The following is a 22,066-nucleotide window of genomic DNA, read 5'->3' as shown; positions in this document are numbered from 1 at the left end:
TTTCTGTGCTAAAGCAGGTGCATTTACTTTTCAAGTATTATTTTACTAATCAATTGAAAAATTACCTCCATGAATGACAGAAGTGCAGACCTTTGGAGTATTTCATTAAAAGGAGCAAACATTAATTACAAATCCAGCCCAACCTTTGCAGACATAAATTATGGGACGGATCTATTTTCTCCATGCTTAATTGCAAGCAGTGACTAGCTCTTTAAATTATTATCTCCAAGGCATGAATGAAATTAGAATGGATTTGGTGATATTCTCAAGGCTTATTTGTATCTAAATAACTTGGCCATATACTGTCTGGAGATACAAGGAAAATTAGGTGAAGCACCTTTGAGCCTTTCAACAGTGCTCGCTAAACACGAGAAAAATTGGAAACTGGAAAATGCAATTAGAACCTTAAAGTCTTTGCAGACTGGGAGGTCTAGATGCAGGCCTAACAATGGGATAGTCAATGACATCCAAGTATTTTTCTTCTAACCTAAATTCTCAACATTTTAGTTGTTTGTAATTTTCTGAAACATTCACATTTCAGGCAGAATATTCCAGGCAATATCTTTCCCGAAAGGTAATATTTACATTTCAAGAAAAATAAGTACTTTTCAAGTGAAGTAAAGCCCCCTTAGTACAGAATTAAGAAGGTTGAAAATTTTGATTTTGTAATAGGCAGAGAGCTGATATGTTTGTGATCATACCAAAATCTGGCAGGAAAATAGACTAATTGATTGATCCATTGAAACATGCAGGGAACAGAAGGTGCAGTTTGTTATGATGAAGAGTGAGAAATAGAAAGAGAATGCAATGATTATTTTTTAAAACAATAATGAAGACAGAGGTATATATTTTTTTAAATGTATATAATTATTTAGATATTGCAGGAAGCTTTCTAAAAGAACTTTGCTTTTTATGTTCTGCAGTGGGTGTGAACAAATGAATCTCTCAAGACTCTGTGGGTACTGCCTGACCCACCTTTTTACTACCCTTCTAACACAAAAGTTAATAATTTGGCATTGCACGCTTAGACAAAAACAAAAACAAAAAAAACCACCCCAAACAGATAATGACTTGCTTGGAGTTCAATTTACTTTTGTCATGATACAGTAAATACCAATCTGAATTCTCACAGTGTTAATCATTAACCTGGGAGAGGGCATTTGCTTAAAATGCATTCCTTCAACTTTGACGTTCCATGAACACACTGGTAGATATTTCAACAGCAATTTCAAATATGCTGAAGATGTAAATAAGTTCAAGTCCCCACAAAAGCCAAGCTGTTTCCACCTTTTAACTTTTGGATATAAAGTTAGTTTCCATCTCTGCTGCAGGAACAGCCTCCAACAGGAGAATAACAGAAGCTCTGCAGAGCTGGATTGTTTGAGGTACAGAGGAAGCACAGATCAAATTCAGAGGGCTTAATTGTGGAAGACACCATGCAAAGAGCAGGGCAGGGTACCTCTAAAAGAAACATTTCTCTGATGACTCCTCTGATGGCACTGATTTTTTTTTTTTTTTTTTTTTTTTTAATTTTCTGCTTTGACAGACTTCTCAGGCCCATAGAAAAATGTTTCTGGTACTGAGTTGAAGACTCTGTAACAAAATTAGAGGATTTCTTGAGGAGAAAAAATAATTTAAAGAAAAGTATACTCTGCTGAAAAAAATCAAGATTGGTTCTAAAACCTTGGAAATACCTGGTCCAGGGTATTTCCCTATTTTCCAGATAGGACTTCACGGGCTTCATCATTTTAAGTGTCTTGCTTAGGAGAGGGAAGAGTGAGAAAACCTATTTCCCAGGATTTTAGAAGTCTTTATGCTCCCTTTCTTCTCCATGGTGTTTCATCTTAATTTAAAAGTGAGGAGTTAAAGATTGATCTGGAGCTTGGGAAAAGCATTCAAGCAGAGGACCACGGGGGACAGAGTGAACCCTTTACCCATATTGCTTGAGAAAGGCACTGCTTGGAATATATCCCCAGGAATGATAATATCATAGGTAACCTATTTGCTCTGGAATCTAAACCAGAGCACCACACTTAAACCACCTGCACCTATACCAAAGGTAAATACATTAGGAGGAATGCCCCACTTACACAGGCCTTAGTGGAATGTATGATTTTTCAGAGATCTGGACAAATTCCTCAGTTTTGGTAGTATATGAGTCTATTCATTGAACATGTCCTTTATATTTCTTCAGAAAGAAAAACACCACTAACAATTACTGCCTTTAACACCTCGCAGCTTATATATAGCTTCTCATATAAGGAAGAAACACCATATGCATAGTGTGAAAGTAACACCGACACAATTTATAAAATGTAGATATGTTGGAGCAGAGAAGGCAGGAAATTAGTTTAATGGGAGTTTTAAAAATTAAGATACTTTCTTCATCCAGGCTTATGGAAAACAGAGCCAATAGAAACTTTTTTTCTTCTGAATACAGATTCGCAGACAGAATTTGCTTCAAGGTGCAAAAACTGTGAATGGAAATATTGAGGAATCGTGATTTTTTATCTAAATATTAACCACTGCTGTATTAATTCCTGTTTTAAAGTCTAAACGTAGGCAACTGCTTAGTCAGACAAAAAAAATGTGCATTAATTACAGCTGAGCAAGAGCGTGAGCAGAGGGTGCTGCGAGCCAGAGCCCAGGTCCCAGAGCAGCTCCTCTCACCCATGGGGTGCCAGCCCTGCACAGGGGCTGTCGCTGCTGAGGGCTGCCAGCCACGGGGTGGGACAGGGGGGACAGCCACGGGGTGGGACAGGGGGGACAGCCACGGGGTGGGACAGGGGGGACATCCATGGGGTGGGACAGTGGGGACAGCCATGGGGTGGGACAGTGGGGACATCCACGGGGTGGGACAGTGGGGACATCCATGGGGTGGGACAGTGGGGACAGCCATGGGGTGGGACAGTGGGGACATCCACGGGGTGGGACAGTGGGGACAGCCATGGGGTGGGACAGTGGGGACAGCCATGGAGTGGGACAGGGGGGACAGCCACGGGGTGGGACAGTGGGGACAGCCATGGGGTGGGACAGTGGGGACAGCCATGGAGTGGGACAGGGGGGACAGCCACGGGGTGGGACAGTGGGGACAGCCATGGAGTGGGACAGGGGGGATATCCACTGGGTGGGACATTGGGGACAGCCATGGGGTGGGACAGTGGGGACAGCCATGGGGTGGGACAGTGGGGACAGCCATGGGGTGGGACATTGGGGACAGTTATGGGGTGGGACAGTGGGGACAGCCATGGAGTGGGACAGGGGGGATATCCACTGGGTGGGACATTGGGGACAGCCATGGGGTGGGACAGTGGGGACAGCCATGGGGTGGGACAGTGGGGACAGCCATGGGGTGGGACATTGGGGACAGTTATGGGGTGGGACAGTGGGGACAGCCATGGGGTGGGACAGTGGGGACAGTCAGGGGATGGGACAGGGGGGACAGCCATGGGGTGGGACAGTGGGGACAGCCATGGGGTGGGACAGTGGGGACAGCCATGGGGTGGGACATTGGGGACAGTTATGGGGTGGGACAGTGGGGACAGCCATGGGGTGGGACAGTGGGGACAGCCATGGGGTGGGACATTGGGGACAGCCATGGGGTGGGACAGTGGGGACAGCCATGGGGTGAGACAGTGAGGACAGTCACGGGGTGGGACATTGGGGACAGCCATGGGGTGGGACAGTGGGGACAGCCGCAGGGCACTAACGAGCAGTTCAAGTGCAGCTCCTCCATCAGCACTACAGCAAGAGCCCGTGTGACTGGAGGAGGCAGGAGGGGCCCAGACTGGTGCAAACACAGGCTTTAACCCGGGTTCACAGAGGGCAGGCTCCCAGGGCACATCAGTGCCCCTGCAGCCTGGCTCCAGTGACTCCAACCAGTTCACGTGCCTGGGCACGGAGCGCTGCTCCCTGTGATCCCAACAGGACTGGAGTGGGGCACCATCTGCTCAGCGTCTCCATTTTTTGTGTGCAGAGGGATAAACTGGCGCTGACCACCAAGCCCCTGGTGCGACCCGTGCTGTGTGGGCTGGGAGCTGCCCTGGGGTTCCAGCCCCCAGGAATGCCGGCCACCCCCACCACTGCTGCTCCACACAGAGTTACAGACACACAGCTCATGGGGTTGGCCGTGGGGGCCACACTGGGGGCCACAAAACACAATGGTTCTGACAGCCAGTTATCTGCAGAGCTCTCACTCAGATTTCTCTCAGCTCCTTCTGCCTTTCTGTCCAGAAAACTCCAAAATAATGGCAAAGAGTAACATCAATCGTAGCTCCATCCAAATGAATGGATTTGGAGCAGAGAGTTGCATCTGTTTAGTGATTCTGGAGTGAGCTGACTCCTTGCTGTGGCACCACTTCACCTTGCCTTATTACAGCCTGGTTTATTGTTGTAGTTTTTTGTTGAAATCTGACATGGGGTAACAAATGATTTTTATTACGTCTATTTGAGCTACACCTACTATTTAAATACTCACATCACCTGCAAACTGTAAACAACCTTGTTGCACATTGTGTAATCACTGTGGATTGAACTTTTGAAGGATAAAGACACAGAATGGCTTGAATTGTTCCATCTTTCTCTGACAGAGGAATATGGATGACTTATTTTGGCCGAAACAACTAATTCCAGGTGAATTTATGTCCTTAATGGGAGATCTGCCATGACAAACATGAAGGGTTTGGTACGTTCTAGTCAAAAGTGAAATATCTTAAATTAAAAGTTGTAGTAGGCTTCAGTGTTCCTGCTAACCCCTCTATTAAATCTTCATAAGAGTGTGATAAGATAGAATTCACTGTCTTTTACTTTATTAAAAAGAGGGCAACCTCTAGGATAAAATAATATTGAGAAATAAAATTTACCTTGGATTAGTTTCATGTAAACATAAAAATCCAACTTCTCAGAACTCATGTGAAAAACATAATGTAGTTAATATTAAATACAAAGATTATGCAACTTATTACTTTTACAGTTTGTGCTCCTGTGTCCTTGATTTCATCCCTGTTTTGCTTATGATTAATGAATGACTCACCCTCAGTACCCTCTCATTTATTTCATACCTCATTATGAATTTGAAATGGTCAATTTGTTATTTGAAAACAGCAAAACAAGCATGGAAGTTAAACAGTGTTCAAAAATGCAAATGACTTTTTTATAAATAAATTGCTGTTCTATCACATTTCAATGGTTTGTATTTTTAACTGCTTTTGGTATAATTTTGAAGAGTCCACTTAACTTATTCCCGTAGAACACCAGGTGGAGTTTCTCCGTGTGATTTATTTGCACATCAGGAGTGTCAGTGCACTCTATACAGTCACTCACACACAAATCCTACAATGACACCTGGTGTACTTTAGGGTTTTCTATCTCGGCTTGTCAAGATCCTGTGCTATAATTTCCCCATGGCTTCTCATTTGTTTTATTTGGAATTATTTTACCAGGGTATGATACTTTATAATGTTTTGTGATTATACTGTCAGCATTCTGGTAGGGACAAAATAAAGGCTTGAAAAAAACCTTTTGTGTATATTAAGTAAGGTCACAACTGCTAAGTATTAATAACAGTTGTGGACTTACTTAATATGCACTAACTTATTTATACTGAAAACAAAGTTCCATGCCAAGGGTTCGTACTTTTTTGTTGTTATATCTTTTTTCGGTCTTGATAATTACTTTCATCAACAGAATTTGGTAGTTTCAAATGCTTTCTTGAGCAGAAAAAAAAAATGGCTTAGGTGACATCGATGCTAATACCATCCTGGGGAGCACTCAGAGGCATAAACCAAAAAGTCCATGTTTTCTCTGTTTACTGGAGTAAATTCTGACACTGCACATGCTTCAATGTGGGATAATCCAGTCCCTCCAGAAGCCTGTGCAGGCTGTGTTCTTTTCTCATCACTTTGGCAATCTTGTCCACACCAATGAGAGGAGCTCCAAGTTCTACAACTGAGTGAAGGCATTGCCTTTAAAGCCCCGGTGGCAGCTGCACCCAGCTCCTCCTGCAGAAGGTAATCTGTCTCTACACCTTACCTTTTTCAGTTTCTGGTTCATCATGTGCAAGCAGCAACACTTGCACCTCCTGTTTTTTGCTTTATTTTATTTGCAGCTGAATTATGGCTGTGAAGTTTATTCAGGGTGGATAAAGGATAAAAGCCTCGTGCTGAGGCTTCATTCAACAGAGTAGAATCCAGAAACCATGGATATTATAAACAGCCAGCTACAGCTCAAGCTCCACCAAGTGCATATTCTTCACTCTGTACAGCATGTATGGCTATTTGTGGTGCCAGGTTCAGTAGTTTAAGTATTGTGTCATCATAAAAACAGTATAACTGAGCGTGGGTATTAGCTGCAGCTGACCTTCACCTTTGGCTTTGCTTAATATTGTAGAGTTATGTTTTCCCCCAGCTCATTCAGAACACTCTGTAGAATGGTTTATTAAAGTATAACTAAACATTGTCTTGGTGTCCATGCATGTTTGGAACAATTCCAAATCTATGATCATTTCCTCAAATTTTGTCAACACATTCACTACAGGCCTTTATTCTTCCTTCAATTTCAGTGAAAATTCTACAAAGATCATTGTTTTAAATCAATCCCACCTATGATGCACTTTAACATTACTGAAGAGGTTGTCCTTCAAATTAACAAAATCAAATATCCCTCCCAATACCCTCTTATTTCTGTCAAGCTCTGTATTAGTTTTCAACGTGCATAAAAAACGTAAGATATTTAAACATAGCAAGGGTAACAGGTAATAATAAAAGGTAAATTTGACATGAGTCATAAGGTATGTGCAAAAAAAAAGTGAAAGCTTCCCCCTGAAAACTTCATGAAGCTATAATAAAAATGGAGTTTGTGATGGATATTGTAAAACCAGAAAAAACTACACAAAACAGGTAGAATTTATTACTACATTGAGTATTATCCTCAGAATGGAATGATCAAAACCAAAACACAGTGTAGGGGAACTGAAGGTACATACTGATGGGTTTACCTGTAAGGATTTAGTCTCCACTAAGTGGCTTTCTGCTTAAGCAGTGACAGCATTTGTTCTCCTTGCCAAACTGGAATGAAATTCTACTTCTTAAGGCAAATGTTTAGAGATAAATAAAACCAATCTGAAACTTAACAAGTGTTACTTCTGTTACTTGAAATGTCCTATTTTAAAACATCATTTACACTATTTTATTCTAAAGATACCGAGACACATCTCCAGGAGCTATTCAGTCTTCATGCTGAATCAAAAAGATCCATCACTCTGCTATGCACACCTTTCATTTACTTTGCAGACCACTGTTTATTGACATTCACCAGGCACCCAGGGCAGCCCAAGGAGAATGTGCATCCTACAGACTCAGAGAATACAGCAGTGAAATATCGCTAGCATAAACATCAAGACTGCAAACTACATGAAATGACAGATTCTGCCTTAAAGCTCTGTGAGGCAGATTCATCAGCAGTGTGACTTCACGTCCATGCTCAAAATCTGAATGTGTAAATGACACCTTTGGCACTCTCAGCTAACAAACACCTGCAGAACCGTGGGAGTTTGACTTACTGTTCAGATGACTGGATTCGCTTTCACTGCTTTTTGAAGCCTGGCTTACAACCGGTGAGGATGCAGAGTCAAAAAAGATGTTGGGGGAAGGCAAAGCTCTTGTTTGTTTAGCACATTTTGTGATGGGTCAGGGATGCAGGACATGGATGCTGCAAGAGGTAATGAGGTAACTGGCAGCAAAGGACTCTGAGCTGGAGCAAATGAGAAGGTAAAGCAGAATCGAAATAGTGAACCATCTGCTTTCTAATGAAAACAGCTCCTCTTGTCAGCAACATCCAGAAAAAATGATTTCTTAGTTGGAGTGTATAACCAAGGGAAGTAGCTTTTTTGCTATATGAGGTAATACACTCAAATGATGTATGACTTAGAAAATAGTGTGGGTTAATGATCTTCAGCTGGATCAGGGAGTAAAACAAAGTAATTTCATAATACAGAACATGATGGATTAAATCATGTTAATACTGGGTATATACATTAAAGAAAATGATCTTTCTGGCATACTAAATGGCAAAATAAAAAGCACTTTTAGTAAGCTATATGATTAATTAGTCTGCCCTTTTATTTATGTACCATGATAAAGTAAAATGTACTTCTTCTGGTTACCTCCCAGGCAATTATTCTAAAAGTTATATTGAATACACCAGCTTCATTGTATTGCATCAGTCCATCAGGAACTGCAAGTAGGTCCCTGTCTTTGTTTTAAGTCAGGGGTTTTCTTTTTTCTCTCCCTCTCCTGTCCTCCTTTGCCAGAGATTATTGGGGTTTTGAATGTTTTTTAATTCACACAAATGTGAGATTGAATGTGATATGATAATATATTGCAATAATATAAACATAGATTCGTCTTAGCACTATTACTTACAGAGAATGCAAAAAATTCCACTGAGTGAAAAGTTATAGCTCACATGTAATTCAGGCAAATATTTAAATATGGAAGTGCAAATGCTCCAGAATTTGTTCAGATTCTGAGCTGTTTCATTTCCTGCCTTCACAATTTAACTGTGTATCTTGCAAATTTCTACCACAGGTTCAATTACATGGAGAATCTTTTAGAAAGGAGCTGGGAATGTATTTTCAAAAGAGATTTCAAATTAAAATAAAATCTCAGATTTCAGAAATAATGTTACCTGCAGAGGGAGGAATATTATTTTTGAAAACTATGTGTCTTCCAGTCTTAATTTTGTTAGCAATTATGCCACTGATGAAAGACAGAAAAGCTTCCTCTAGTACCAAATTTATGTGGAAGGAAGAAAGGTATTATGAGCACAGAATTAACTTCTTTCTTAAAATCTTATGAACATGGAGAAACTGATAAAATGTAGGAGTTAAAGAAAAGTCCACTTCAATGATATTTTTAAAAGAAATATTTAGTAAGAACAGGTAGGTTTTGTATTCTATTAGGGATTCACATAGTCCTTCAAACTGAACTGCCTTAGACAGATGTACTTAACAATGCAGAAAATGTGAAAGACCAGACTTGGACATTTTCTAATGTTAAATTCAGAATTCAGGTGGGGAGTGTTTTTAACAGAGAGAAACATGTTTTTGTAAGGGGCCCAGCACTTACAAGGACTTATTCTGTTTTCCTGTTCCACAGACCTGCACAGAAAAGTAAATCCTGGTTCTAAAACCCTATGCTAAAGGAAATGTCTTTTTAAAAAGAACCAGCTAAGAACAACAGAACAACTACTTTTTTTTTTTTTTTTTTTTTTTTTTTTTTTTTAATAGTTGCTAGTGCCAGACATTTGTCTACTACAGCAAGGATTTGGAATTTCCACATTAAATCCTTGCAAAGTTCTAGTTCTGGATTATCTCACAGAGTCCACCTGCTGATACAGTCCGTATTTGCTGACTAATCTTTTGTTTGCAGCACCACTAAAGCTTTCTTCTGACTCAGGTTTGGCTTTCTCTGCTGCAACATGAAATCTGTCTTTGCCGGGAATTAATGGTAGATATAAATCCAAGTATTTTCAGTATTTATTCCACCTGTGCATTTTGCATTTATCTGCTCCCAAGGAGTCGCTCTACCACCAAGTTCTACAAAGTCACTTTTGTATTTTAGTGAGTGTGAGTGTGGTGAGAGTCTGTACTCTTCCTTTTGTTCTCTGTTACAATCTCATCACTACTCAAGGTGTCCTGGGCAGTTTTCAGGTCTCTCAGATTTCTGTTTAATGGAGAAAAAGGCACATGAATTTTCCTCTTGTCAAAGGTATTGTAATTCCATCCTTTTCTATGATCAACACTCCCAAAAATTATTCTGGTCTCCTTTTCCAAGTGTTCCTTATTCTAAAGAGGATCATAAAGGCACTACCCAGGAAGATTTTTCTGTGCTCCTCGGCAGTATCACATCTGTACTACTTTCTTAAGGGAGCAGATTTACCATAAATTTCTGCTTTATTTCACAAATTCACACCAATATAGCCTATAGCTGTTGATAGTTGCTCATATATTTGTAGGCAGTTTTCAGCCTAAAACTGCATAGATACTGCCTAGAAATTACAAATAGATACTGAAGTTCATAAATAGAAAAAACCTGGACACCTATTTACAGCTAGTAAATGAGCTTTAAAAGACATTTTTTTAAGATATGTGAATTAGTTCCTAGTGAGACTTGTGAGAATATAGAAAATGGGTGACATGTATCACAGAGAAGGTGAATTAACGCAGCTTTTTCCAAGTGTGGGTCTAAAATGTCATTAAATTTTTGCTACATTTAAACATTTGTAGAATATAACACCATGTAGAAGTGTGACTTTAAAATTAGTCTTTGCAAGTGCCTGAGATGAAGGTGGAGGGTTTAAGAAGCAGCAGGCTTTATACTTAAAATTTCATTAATTTATTTGCTGCAACAAAATTAGGTAGCTTAGTTACTGTTCAAACTGATTTGTTACACAAAAGAACAGTTCTCATAGCACAAAAAAACCCCAAACAAACAAACAAACAAAACAAAACAGAAACCAAAACCCTAGAAAAATAAGAGAAGTGTTAGTGCTCTTGCACTCCAATACTGTTGGCAAGACTCAACTAGAAATGCCCGATATGTATAAAGAGTAATTTTGTCTCATTAAATGATAACACTAGTGGTTCCTCTTCATCTCCTTAATTCATTTCTTGTAGTTTTTCTTGTCACATCCTCTTGTTTTATGGCTTACTAACTTGCAAGTTATGGTCGTAATTTATGGTCAAAATTGAGTGGTAGCAAATCACAGAATATTTTCATTGATTACCCTAAATTGTCTAATCTCCTATATGTTTTTAGGACTTGATTGGGTGGTATTTACTGATTGCCTTCATCTAATTTAAAAATCAATCAATAGCAACAATGAGAGGTGGTGGATAAATCGAGTCTAATGCAGCATAACTGCAGCAAATATCCATCAAAGGCTCATTCTCAATCAAATTTGTGGGAAGTTTTAATATATAAACCAAAATGTCTAAAAGCCTTACTTCTAGAGCACATCATTTTTAAATTGTGCTTTGCAATGTGGCATCTTATTGCTCTTATGCTGTCTATTTAGGGCAGTTTTCCACTGCTAAAATGAACATATTTCACTACAATAAAACTGTAGCAAACAAGAAAAAAAAAATGTCATCAGCTTTGGTTTAAAGGCACTTTGTTCCATCTTCCTCAATATCATCTGTATATAATAATGGGAATTAACATAACATCAGCTTTTCATATAAACTGCGTGCATTTTCTCTGAGATAAACATTCTAATAAGTGTCTTGATAGGAAATGTGTTTTCTACATTGAGAAATCAATTCACTAAAGCTGTTCCTTACATTGTTCTTTTTAAAAAGCATCTTTAGTTCGTGAAGTTTTGGATAGCAAATATGAAGGGAGCTGTCTGGAGGGCAACACTCAAATTTTTTGATGTTATGAGGGCAAGGCACCTCATGCAGCAAAGAAGGTCAGCAGTAATGCAAATCTTCCTTTTTGAAGTGATAGCAGTACAAACATAAAATGCTTTTATATACTTTGTCATAAGCAAATAGTTTTTTAACTAGGCATGAATCTTCAGCTTACACTAGCGCAAGGTAAGTTTGCTATAGGCAGACAGACATGAACAGTTACCTAAACTGAGGTCAGAAGAACTGGATGAGTAGCTAGTTCTACTGCCTTGAAAAATAAGTCTAAACTGGCCTCTGCTCTTGAAAGACTCTTAATCCACACTCAGAGACAGGTATTCAGTGTCAAATCTTGCTTGGTAAATTCTATGTAGGTTGCTGAGGATATTCAACTTTTATTTCTTGAAAAGATGAGATGTGAAGCTACAGACTTGTCAGGCAGTAGGAGGTTCTGTCCTGTGACTCCAGGTGTAATAAATAAGCAACGAAGGAGAGAAACTTGGAGGTTTGCAGATTTTCTTACACTTTGCAGATATTTGATTTTTATTTGAGTCAAGAGAGGCTTATTAATAGGTTAACATGTGGAAAAAACATCCAAAAGCTTTGAATGGTTCTGAACTCACTCAGAAAAAACCTCCTTTTTGGCATCTAAAGAAAGTACTAGTTACAATCCAGCACTGCTACAAACAAAACCACAGATATGTAATGGATTGGACAAACACCACCACTCTGGAAAATAATGATTCTGTTCTAATCAATTGTAAAATATCCTTTGTTGCTAAACGCTCTTGAAAACTCTCAGGCCCAAGCAGCAGCTCACAGCACACATTACAAATATAAAAGACAAGCACCAAAGAGAACCCTACCCGCAGTCCAAGGTTTATTAAAATTCTGACATTCTGAGATATCTTCTTGCCAAGGGCCCTCTTACAATGACATCTGTACGCTTGTCATTACATTGTGGTTCACATTACTTACATAAACATGCCACAGGGAAACCATGACTGATATAATTTTTGTAAGATTGAAAGGTGGCCATCGTGATCATTAAAACAAACCTGAGAGAGCCTTCCTGATGATGGAACAGATTCGGTTACTTCTTCCTTCTTTGTGGGTCATTAGTTAAAAAGGGGAAGGTGGGGGAGGAGGGAGAGAAGGCCATATACTGCAGGTGTTTTATCCTTTGTGAGGAGACTGCACTGAGACAAATGATTCTAGCTGGCATTTTGTACACACCGGAGATTGCTTATCGATCCAGATCAGAATATTCAGGCTGGCCCCAGGGAAAAGGCAGAGTATTTTCTGAGGGAGTTAATAACCTGGCAGCTGAGCTGTCTTGTCCAATTCACTGAACCTAGGGCTCTAATCAGGCCAGAGTTTTTATTTTGAGAAATCTTGCCATATGTGTCTGCTATCTGCCTTCCACTCTATTGGAACAGTGACAGTGATTGAAATGACAGCCTATAGATAGAGCCTAATCAAATTGTTTATTATCAGCCTAAATCAATATGTATAGATTGTAGAAACATCACTGTCATGCCATGAAAAAGTCATACTAATACTACATGCTGCAGGTGTAATTCTAAAATGTATTTTTCCATCCCAAATTACATCTGAATTTAACAGAGTAAAAGAAATTAGAATGGTTTATGAGACAGTGAAAAATATGTAGGTTTAAACATTTCAATAACACTAAGGATTAATGTTAAAATGCCATGTTGTTCATTGCTTAAATATGTTATCATGTTTCCAATGAGGAACAGAGCTGTGGGAAAGGAAAAATAAAAATTGAAAAGAAAAGTTGTTTTGCCTTTTGTATTGAAAGGGGAAAATCTCACAGAAATCTGTGTAAGCACATACTGCAGCTTAAATCAAATTCCAACACTCCTAAAATGAGAGTTTTGCAGCATCCAGACCAGAGAGATGAAAACACAGTAACGTGAGTTCCTTTGGTGCCACGCAAATATTACTCCCAAGAGCCAAACAAAGAGCTTGGACCGTGAAATCTAATGATTTGATAAGAAGCTGATTTCATAAAGCCCTCTCTTCTGAAGACTGTTGGATACTCCTTTTGCACAGAAAAGATATCAGGGCATTATATGGAAAGAATAAAAAATATTTAATGGTATGTCATAAAACATGTTCTACAGGCTTAATTATCATCTCAAACGGAATCATTCAAACACAAAACATGAGATGAAGAAAGAATATTCCTGAGGCCGTGGCACTGGATGGAAACCTCTCACATTTGGGAGAGACCCAGTAATCTGTGTGGCCAGTGAAGCTCATGTGAGTGTATGAATCTGAAATTCTCCTCCAGTGGAATTGACTGAAAGAATAATCCTGGGAGAGTTTGTGGCCCAGCAGGAGTCAGCTGTGTAGTTCACAACTTTTGAAGTTGCTCTGCTGGCAGAATTTGTACTACCTAACATTGCCTTGGGAATAATTTCTTGCCTTGCTCCTCAAAAAAGAAATTTCAAAACCATTTTGAAGTACTCTGGCAAGGCAAAGAGGCTGTAGCCTTAGAGCTAACGATATGTTTTGCCCTGAAGAATGGTGTGAAATAACCTTCTGGTTAATTAAACTTTGCAATGCAAATACTAATTCAAGCTCTTGTCTGAGTATCATTTACATTGTGTGATTATTGGGTTGAGTCAAACATATAACAACTTTTAACATTACGGCATACACGTTAATAAAAACAAAATTGCGTTGTACTAATTTAAAGAGGTATTTTTTTCCTTAGATAAATGTACTTCTCTTACCGTGAGCATGTAAAGCTCTCCAAACAGCAATTAGCTTTGGCTGAAAGAATCTAGGAATTTTCCTATTACATTCAAAATTAGAATTTCTTGATTGCCATTTTAAAAAATAAAATTCTGCTTATTCAGCAGAAAATGTTAGCATATAAGTCTAAGTGCATGCTTAAGTCCCTCCTGAGTCAGGAAAGAGGTTAAGCAAATGTATATCCTTAAGTTTTAAATTACTTCAGTGGGACTTTGTCTTGTCTTAAATTTTGAATGTACTTGAAGTTTACTAATGGCTTAGCATAGAATATGGATACAGGTGGTTCAGTTTGGCCCAGAGCTGGCACAAACCCAACATTTAACTTACTTTTTTAAAGAGCTTTGACAAAAATCCAGCAAAGTACTTATGTCTACACACAGTGCTGATTTAACTATCTCAGTTTATAGTTACACTGGTGCAATTTCCTAGCATGAATACAGTTCTGCTGGTATTTGTGTTGGCATAATTTAGCAGGACGCTTTTACAGAACTGAAGGGCTCTGAAAGTCAAGAAGGCTGGGGCAAACCCGCAAGAGAGAGCACCAAACCTGAGTTAGCTGAAAACACAAGAGGGGGGACAAGAGAAGGGAGAAATTTGCCTGTTGAAAAGGTAATCTTCAAAACCTTCCACTAATTAATGGTGGCACTTCCCAGCACACTTCTGCCAGTGTGGCTGCTCACGTGTGAGTTCATCTCACAAAGAGCAGCTCCTTCCAGAAGCTGTGGATGAAATGCCCGGATTATACCTTGTGCACTGTGAGATCCATGGAGCTGGATATGCTCTAAGTGTTGGGTGGAAAGATGGAAACCTGCTTTAGGTTCTGCATGGCAAGCAATGAATTCCCTGCTACAGCCTTCTCATTCTGCTGAAAATACATCATATTTTTATCATTATTTTGCTTTTTGTTAAAACTTACTGCAGCCAAATTACTCAAGATAAAATAAAGTACTTTTTTTTTTCCTTCCCAAAGGATCTTCAAGGAAGAGTTTGACCACAGAGAAGGGTGATAAAGATGAAGAAATAATGACATTATTATATATTATACACAATGCAGAATAGTGATCTACACTGTCACCATTATCCAGCTTTCCAATACTTGGATTCTCAGTTATGGATACCACATATTAATGGGAAATATAACTAATAACTTGATTTTACCTTGGGAAAGGATTGCTTCTAAGTTCCTCCTATGAAACTAGTGAACTTCTTATTTATACCCCACTTAGTGCTTTAGATAGGGCATTTCTCTAGATCCATTCATTTTCTTTTCGGTTATTTCTGTTATGAGCTGATTTGCTTTGACTTTGCACTAAATGGGGTGTAAAACTAAGTGCCGCTGATACAATTTCTTTGAGTTTATTTGCTGCTTTCTCCCACCTTGCTTTGTGTAGACAGCAGATGCATTAAGAGGAGATGCACAGCATACGAAATTCTTATCTCATTCGAAGAACATAGTGCTTCCAAATTAAATAGTTCAAGATGTAAGAATGACAGTACTAAAGTCACAAGAGCAAACCTTAACCTCTCCCTTTCCTCACAAACATTCCAACTATCAGAATGTTGCCATCTTTCATTAAATGCATCATCATATATCAGCATAAGAAAGTACTGAAAGAATGAACACTAGCCCTTTAACACTTGTTCTCTGATTGTATTTGGAACTATAAATAAAAACAAAAAAATAATCCATTTAGTAATTTCAGTGATCACTAGTACACCTTAAGTTATTCCTCTAATTTTATCTACAATATAACAGTGACAAAATTAAGAATAGAAGTTTAGCCTCTAGCAAGCCACTTTCAATTTTCATGGATACCATAAACAATTTAACTGTTTTATATGAACCATACAGGCATTGACTCTAAGATTAAGCAGATTTCTCCACTACCAACAAAGTAAGCCCTATTTGTTTCTTTTCAATTTCATTGACGTTACTAAATCCAGTAGCATCACAGCACAGTCTGACGAACTCAGGTTCAGAAGTTTTGCAAGCTAAACATCAAAACTAAAAAAAATACTGTCTAAATAGGATGGGAAAATATGGTATGATATAGTCCCACGTCCTACAAAGCCTCTACACAGAGTACTGCTTCACTTCAGATGCACAAATAATTGATGCACTGTACAAATCAAGCCTGCAAACATGGTTTGCCTACCAAACTGTACTTCAAACCTCATTACATTTAACACCTCTGTACCAAAATGCCAAGTACTTAAAAAAAATTCTGGCCAGGTTTAAGTACTTAAACAAAATACTCAAAAAACTACTGAAACACAGGAATATGGAAAAGTGTAACATAAGAAAGTTCTAAATTCAAACTACACTTCAGGAGCATAAAGGGGGATTAATGAGGAGCTGTGATGGTGAACCCCTGGAAGAAAGAGTTTAAGAAGCAAAATTCGTTTCAGCAGTGTCTGTCGTGCTGTGAGGATTTATTGTAGCGCCTTGTCCTCAGCAACTGAGAAAACTTCTGCTGTTTGCAGGCAGGGCTGGCAACCATTCTGCACATCCTGCATTCCCACTCTGGAAGGAAAGATTACCAGTGATTCAGCCGATGCTATTCTGTTTAAGATTAGTTGTTGCTACCATGTTGACCTTAAGAGAGATGTATAGAAGTGTTCATCACTCCTAGATGGAAGGAAGGAAGGAAGGAAGGAAGGAAGGAAGGAAGGAAGGAAGGAAGGAAGGAAGGAAGGAAGGAAGGAAGGAAGGAAGGAAGGAAGGAAGGAAGGAAGGAAGGAAGGAAGGAAGGAAGGAAGGAAGGAAGGAAGGAAGGAAGGAAGGAAGGAAGAGATATTTAAAATGCTTTGTGAAGCTTACCTTGACAAACACTGAGGAGAAATCCCGGGATTTTGTCCACACACAGAAAATTGTCTAAATCGCCTGGAAAAGCTCATTGACCCAGTCAGATTGTGAGAAGCTTTTGATCACATACAGCCCCAGGCTCTCCTGCATCTTGCTCAGAACACGTAGCTCAGTGAAAAATACCACTATTTTATCGTGATAAGCACTACAATAGAATGATGCAATTTGCACAGGCATGAGTGGGTTGCTCCTCTTTAGGTGGCTTGGGAACATTATATTCAAGGGGTTTTAGGTGTAAATTTACAAGCACCACATACAAGAATGTTAAGGTTTCGTTGTTCAATTATTTTAAGTAGAACAATGAAAACATCAATGCTACAACAATACAAATTAATCAAACAACAAAAAGTAAAGCAATTAAAGCTGAGCACTTCTGCAATGCATGTTCAAGAGCCTGAGTAATTAGGTGTAACTGTGGAAAGGTTGTTAAATGTCTTTTACTGTACATCTATGAAATCTATTTCTCTGAGCAATTTTCCACATTGTTTTTGTGGATGACTTTGGACAGCTACAAAAAATGAGGGAGGAGAGATGGTTCTGTCATTTAGAGCATGAGATGGGAGAGAGAAGTCTCTTGAATCTTAAGACTTCCTGAGTAGCTCGAGGCAATGATTTCACTTCCCCCCTGTAAAGAAGTGTGACCATCCTTCTGTGTGCTTATCTGGGCTAGGAGGATAAGCATGTTAAGAATTCTCAGACGGAGCATTGAAACGAAGAACAGAATCACTCCAAGTGCAGAACTACAGAACTCACCGTAATGCCAGTGTTCCATATAACATTCATTCTATCAGGGTTTGATAAATAAAAGTTACACAAGGTACTTACCTAAATGCATGTGGTTTTGACTGTAACTCTCTCTCAGGCCTGTAAAGGTGTCAATGTGTAGAGAAAGATCAGCATCATTTATCCTCCTGTTCCTCTGAAACTGCCAGTGAGCCTCTGAAATGGGGAGCAAGCCACATAATTAGAAAATTATCCACTTTCAACCTGCTAATATCCTACGGCTTTTCTAAAAAGAACTAAAGGTGTGCCACACTGACAACACTTCACAGGCTATTCCTGAAGCTCTCAAGAGTTTCCAGCAACCTTCAACATAAATAACAAACAGGAGATAGTTCATAATATGGTAGGTAAGGATAAGGCCTTTAAGGAATACATAACCAATGTACTTAGTGTACAGCCCTAGCACTGAAAATCACAGCAAAACAGTTGTTTCTTGGGCTGAACACTTTTATCTTAGGCTGAAGGTTCCAATCCAATACACTAGGGCCTCAATCTTCATAGAAAGCTGTATTTCTGAAATATTAACACAAGGAGACTTTTGCCTTCAGGCTCTCATTTTTAGATTACTCTTTATATTAGATTGTCACAGAAAAGGTTTTTGTTGGGTTTTTTTTTTTTTTTTTACAAAGTAAAAGATCTGAAATATTATCAACAAAAAATGATAGGAATACAAAAGAAAGTTCACAGGATAACATCTGAGGAAAAAAGGCATCAACATTTTGTAAAAAAAAAAATCTTGAATGGGAAAAGAGGATTCTTCATATGAAAGCTGAACAGGGCTCACAGTTCATGGAATTTTTCTGCTTGAAATACTCAGGTCACTGATATTAACTATGGCTTCTATGGCTCTTTGAAGATTTTCAGTGCTATCCAGGTGCCAGGTCACCACACTGAGAATGATGAGATTATTCTGATGACTTTGTCTTTCAGACAGCAAAGTCGCCAAGGCCCAGGGACTCCGCAGTGCTGCTCCCAAGGTGCAGTGCAGCACTCCCAGAGCCACTGGAGATTGCACTGGAAGGTCCATCCTTTGCCAGTCCCTGTCAGAGCACGAGGTAGTGCTGGGACTGATGCCACATTTTCTGAAAATGCTGTCAGAAAATGAAGATATTGTTTCCATCTCAAACACAATTCAAAAGTTACACAATGGAACTCATATTGCTGTTGAAAAAATTTTGGCCAAAGGTCAGGAAAATTGCTGGTGAGAGCATTATAAGGAGAATTTAAAATATATATCTGCAACTGAGAAGGAAAAATTTATGTGTAGAAAGCATATCACAGAGTTGTACCTCAGCTAATGCTCTATGAGCTGCGACAATCTTGTAGTCCATTCACTCATGTTCTTGTAGTTGCATCACTAAGGAAATATTCACTGTATTTACAGATGGCTGCAAACACTGTATCAGAGACCCAGCAAATTATTATGGTTAAAAGTGTGACCCATCACACTTCCAACAGGGCAGTAAAAGCTACAGGTTCAAAAGCTGAATGACTCAATAATAACTGTCTGCTGTTACATTCACCTCTTTTTATTTAGAGTTACGTAAGGCTTACCTTGATGAAGTAAATGAAAGAGTTCCCTGCTTTCTGCTAGCACTGTTCAGTGTTTCAGAAAGTACCCAAATCACAGGGGTTTTACAATGCCCTGGCAGTTAACACATTCTCCAATACAGTGCTTTCCTTTACACACCAGGGCATAATGGCTCAGCTGTAGAGCTTTAATTTGGACCAAGGAATTTTTCTTTCCAACCTTTTTTTTTCATCTTCCCTGTGGATGTAAAACTGCTTGGCTTGCCAGGCCACATCCTACATCTAAAACAAAAGTGGGAAATGTGTGTAGTGCTCAAATTCCACACTGCCAGGCTGGAAATCACTCAGTTACACAGTGTAAGATATTTTCCTGATGCTCAGCTACTGATAGTGAAGTTCTGTTCTTGGATTTCTCTCCTGGGCTGCTGTCTGATGTAGTCACTTGCAATGCCTCTGCAGCCCTGGCAGACTTTTTGCTGGAAGTCAGATTTCACAAATTCCAAATCTTTCTGAATTTTTACCTTTTTTTTATGTTAGCTAATCAAATAGAGAGGGCTATTATAGAGTATGTGTCCCATGTCACAATGAGAAAATTAATTTAATTCTGTTCTTAGACATGTCTAACCACTATGGGGGAGAATAACATCAAAAGTCACTATAAATTGTACGATTCTGAAAGGGAAATTGGAAAAAAAAACCCCCAAAAAACCTCCATCTAGCATTAACACATTTTAGGAGAACCATAAAGCACATTCTTAACCAAACTTCAATAGAGAATCACTTTTCAGCATATTCCATACACACATTCACACTGTTGCTTAAAAATAGACAGATGAAAAGTAAAAAATGCATCTGCTAAAGGAAGGTTATTTATGTTCAAACTGTACTAGAGAAATCAGTAAAAGACAATTCATGCATGTGAAAATATGATTTCTAACACTGCCAAGGTTGATCAGACCCTAAGGAGCAAATGCTGACCATATAAATCAAAGATGCAGTTTTGAGGCAGTTTTGAAGATGAGTGGTGAGGATTTAATAGTTTTTAAAAGCCTGTTAATAGTCCAAATGAATCAGCAGTGATACAAGAGGTGCAGATAAACTTGTGGTGAAAAGAGTAAACCACGCTTGTTGCCCTTCTGTGGATTGGATTGCCCAAGTCCAGAATCACAAGATTCTCTCCAACATTTCAGAAGTAAGGATCTGATTATTTCTCAAAACTGAAATATATAAAAAGATGCACCAATCTAAATCAATCCAAACTGCCAAATTAGTTTGCTTGCAAAAATAAAAGGACAACCTCAGTGACCAAAGTACTTTATAGGTACAGTTCTACATTTCTTGTTTTGCCAAGAAGTCTAAAGATTTTTTTGTTTTGGTTTGGTTTAAATTTTTTTTTTTTTTGGTTTGTTGTTGTTGTTATTTTTAGTTTGCTGGTTTTTGTTTGTATTTTTTTAACAATTTCCCCAACAATGGTAAGTGAACAAAAAACAATTAACTTTTTCTCCCCTCTAAAACAGAAAATTGACATTTTTTCATTTTAAGCCCAGCCACTGAACTAAACTGTACTTCTGCCTAGCTGGCTCCCCACACTCCTTTGGTTGCCATTGTAATATCTGAAAATCTCCTGTTTCAGGTTGCCTTTCCAAAACATTCTGTAAGTTAGAGCATACCCATTTCCCACACAGCTCAGATATCTGGGATACATATCTAGCGTGATATATGAAGATATCTGAAATCAAGGACAACTTGAAAACAATGTTTTAAAGGAACTCAGTTTGCACTATTAAAAATAGCTTGAATTACCAACAGGAGGACTTTGTGTCTGACTCAGACCCTTCTAAACCTTACACAAAGATGAATTCAGAATAGACCTAGCGATTAGAACTCACTGTGTATTCATTCATTTGCATAAATAATTAATAGTAGGGTTTTGAATGTTCCTGTATTGTACAATTATCTCATATTTTAGCAAATACAATCCATGACAGCATCCTGAATTTACTACTAAAGATATTTAAACCCTTTTTTATGTTGCTTCTGTGTAGGTAAACAGTGAAGTTGCCACAACCACTTTCAGCACAAATTCTTCACTGTCTCATGCTCCTATTAACAAATTCCACGGCTATTCCAAACTATTCCTCATCCCTTCTTGGACCCTGCTCTGCCACCTTGATCTCAGGGGAAAAAAACCACAAAATGTTGATTAGACATGCAGATTCCTCTGATTAAGGGATAAGATAATTAATCCGGCGTATTCCAAACTTCAGCATGAGTAAGCAGCAGAAGTCAGAATAGTGAGAGCACAAGGGTGCTGTGGAGGCAAATGGAAGCAGATACTTATGGATCAGTTGAATACAGGCAGAAGAATGTAACCTGAAGTCTTGTAGCCAATTAAAATTTGTTGTCAAAGGGTGCAGGAGGAAAAGAAAGAAGACAAAGAGGGAAACCATCAGCCAAACTGCTGCATTCTACTTCACACAGTCACCACTCCAGGCAGAAAGTGGGTAGATGGTTGTGGAGTGTGTTTATCTGAGAAGCAGCAGGACAAGTCTCAGTGATCATCTTGATGTCAGAGTCACTTGTGTTTCTGCATAAATCATTCCCACATTTTTGGCCTTTTAAATTTCTGTGTTTTCATTCATTTCCTCTATTCCTTAGTCTCAGAACCATTTTGCAGTCAGAGTCTGGGGAAT

The 22,066-nt window shown here is 38.9% G+C and overlaps 1 long non-coding RNA gene across 1 annotated transcript in view; it reads right to left on the bottom strand.

The window, feature by feature from the left end:
• LOC120757845 (uncharacterized) overlaps positions 1–22,066 on the bottom strand; it is a 126,138-nt gene that overhangs the window by 67,509 nt on the left and 36,563 nt on the right. Inside the window, exon 2 of the long non-coding RNA XR_005702692.2 lies at positions 17,886–17,999. This is a non-coding gene — a long non-coding RNA (uncharacterized LOC120757845). The remainder of the gene's footprint in view (positions 1–17,885; positions 18,000–22,066) is intronic.

This window comes from Hirundo rustica, chromosome 11 (assembly GCF_015227805.2).
Source record: "Hirundo rustica isolate bHirRus1 chromosome 11, bHirRus1.pri.v3, whole genome shotgun sequence".
In the NCBI taxonomy this organism is placed as follows: domain Eukaryota; kingdom Metazoa; phylum Chordata; class Aves; order Passeriformes; family Hirundinidae; genus Hirundo; species Hirundo rustica.
Note: the sequence above shows the minus strand (reverse complement) of the source record. Positions and strands in the feature narration are given on the sequence as shown.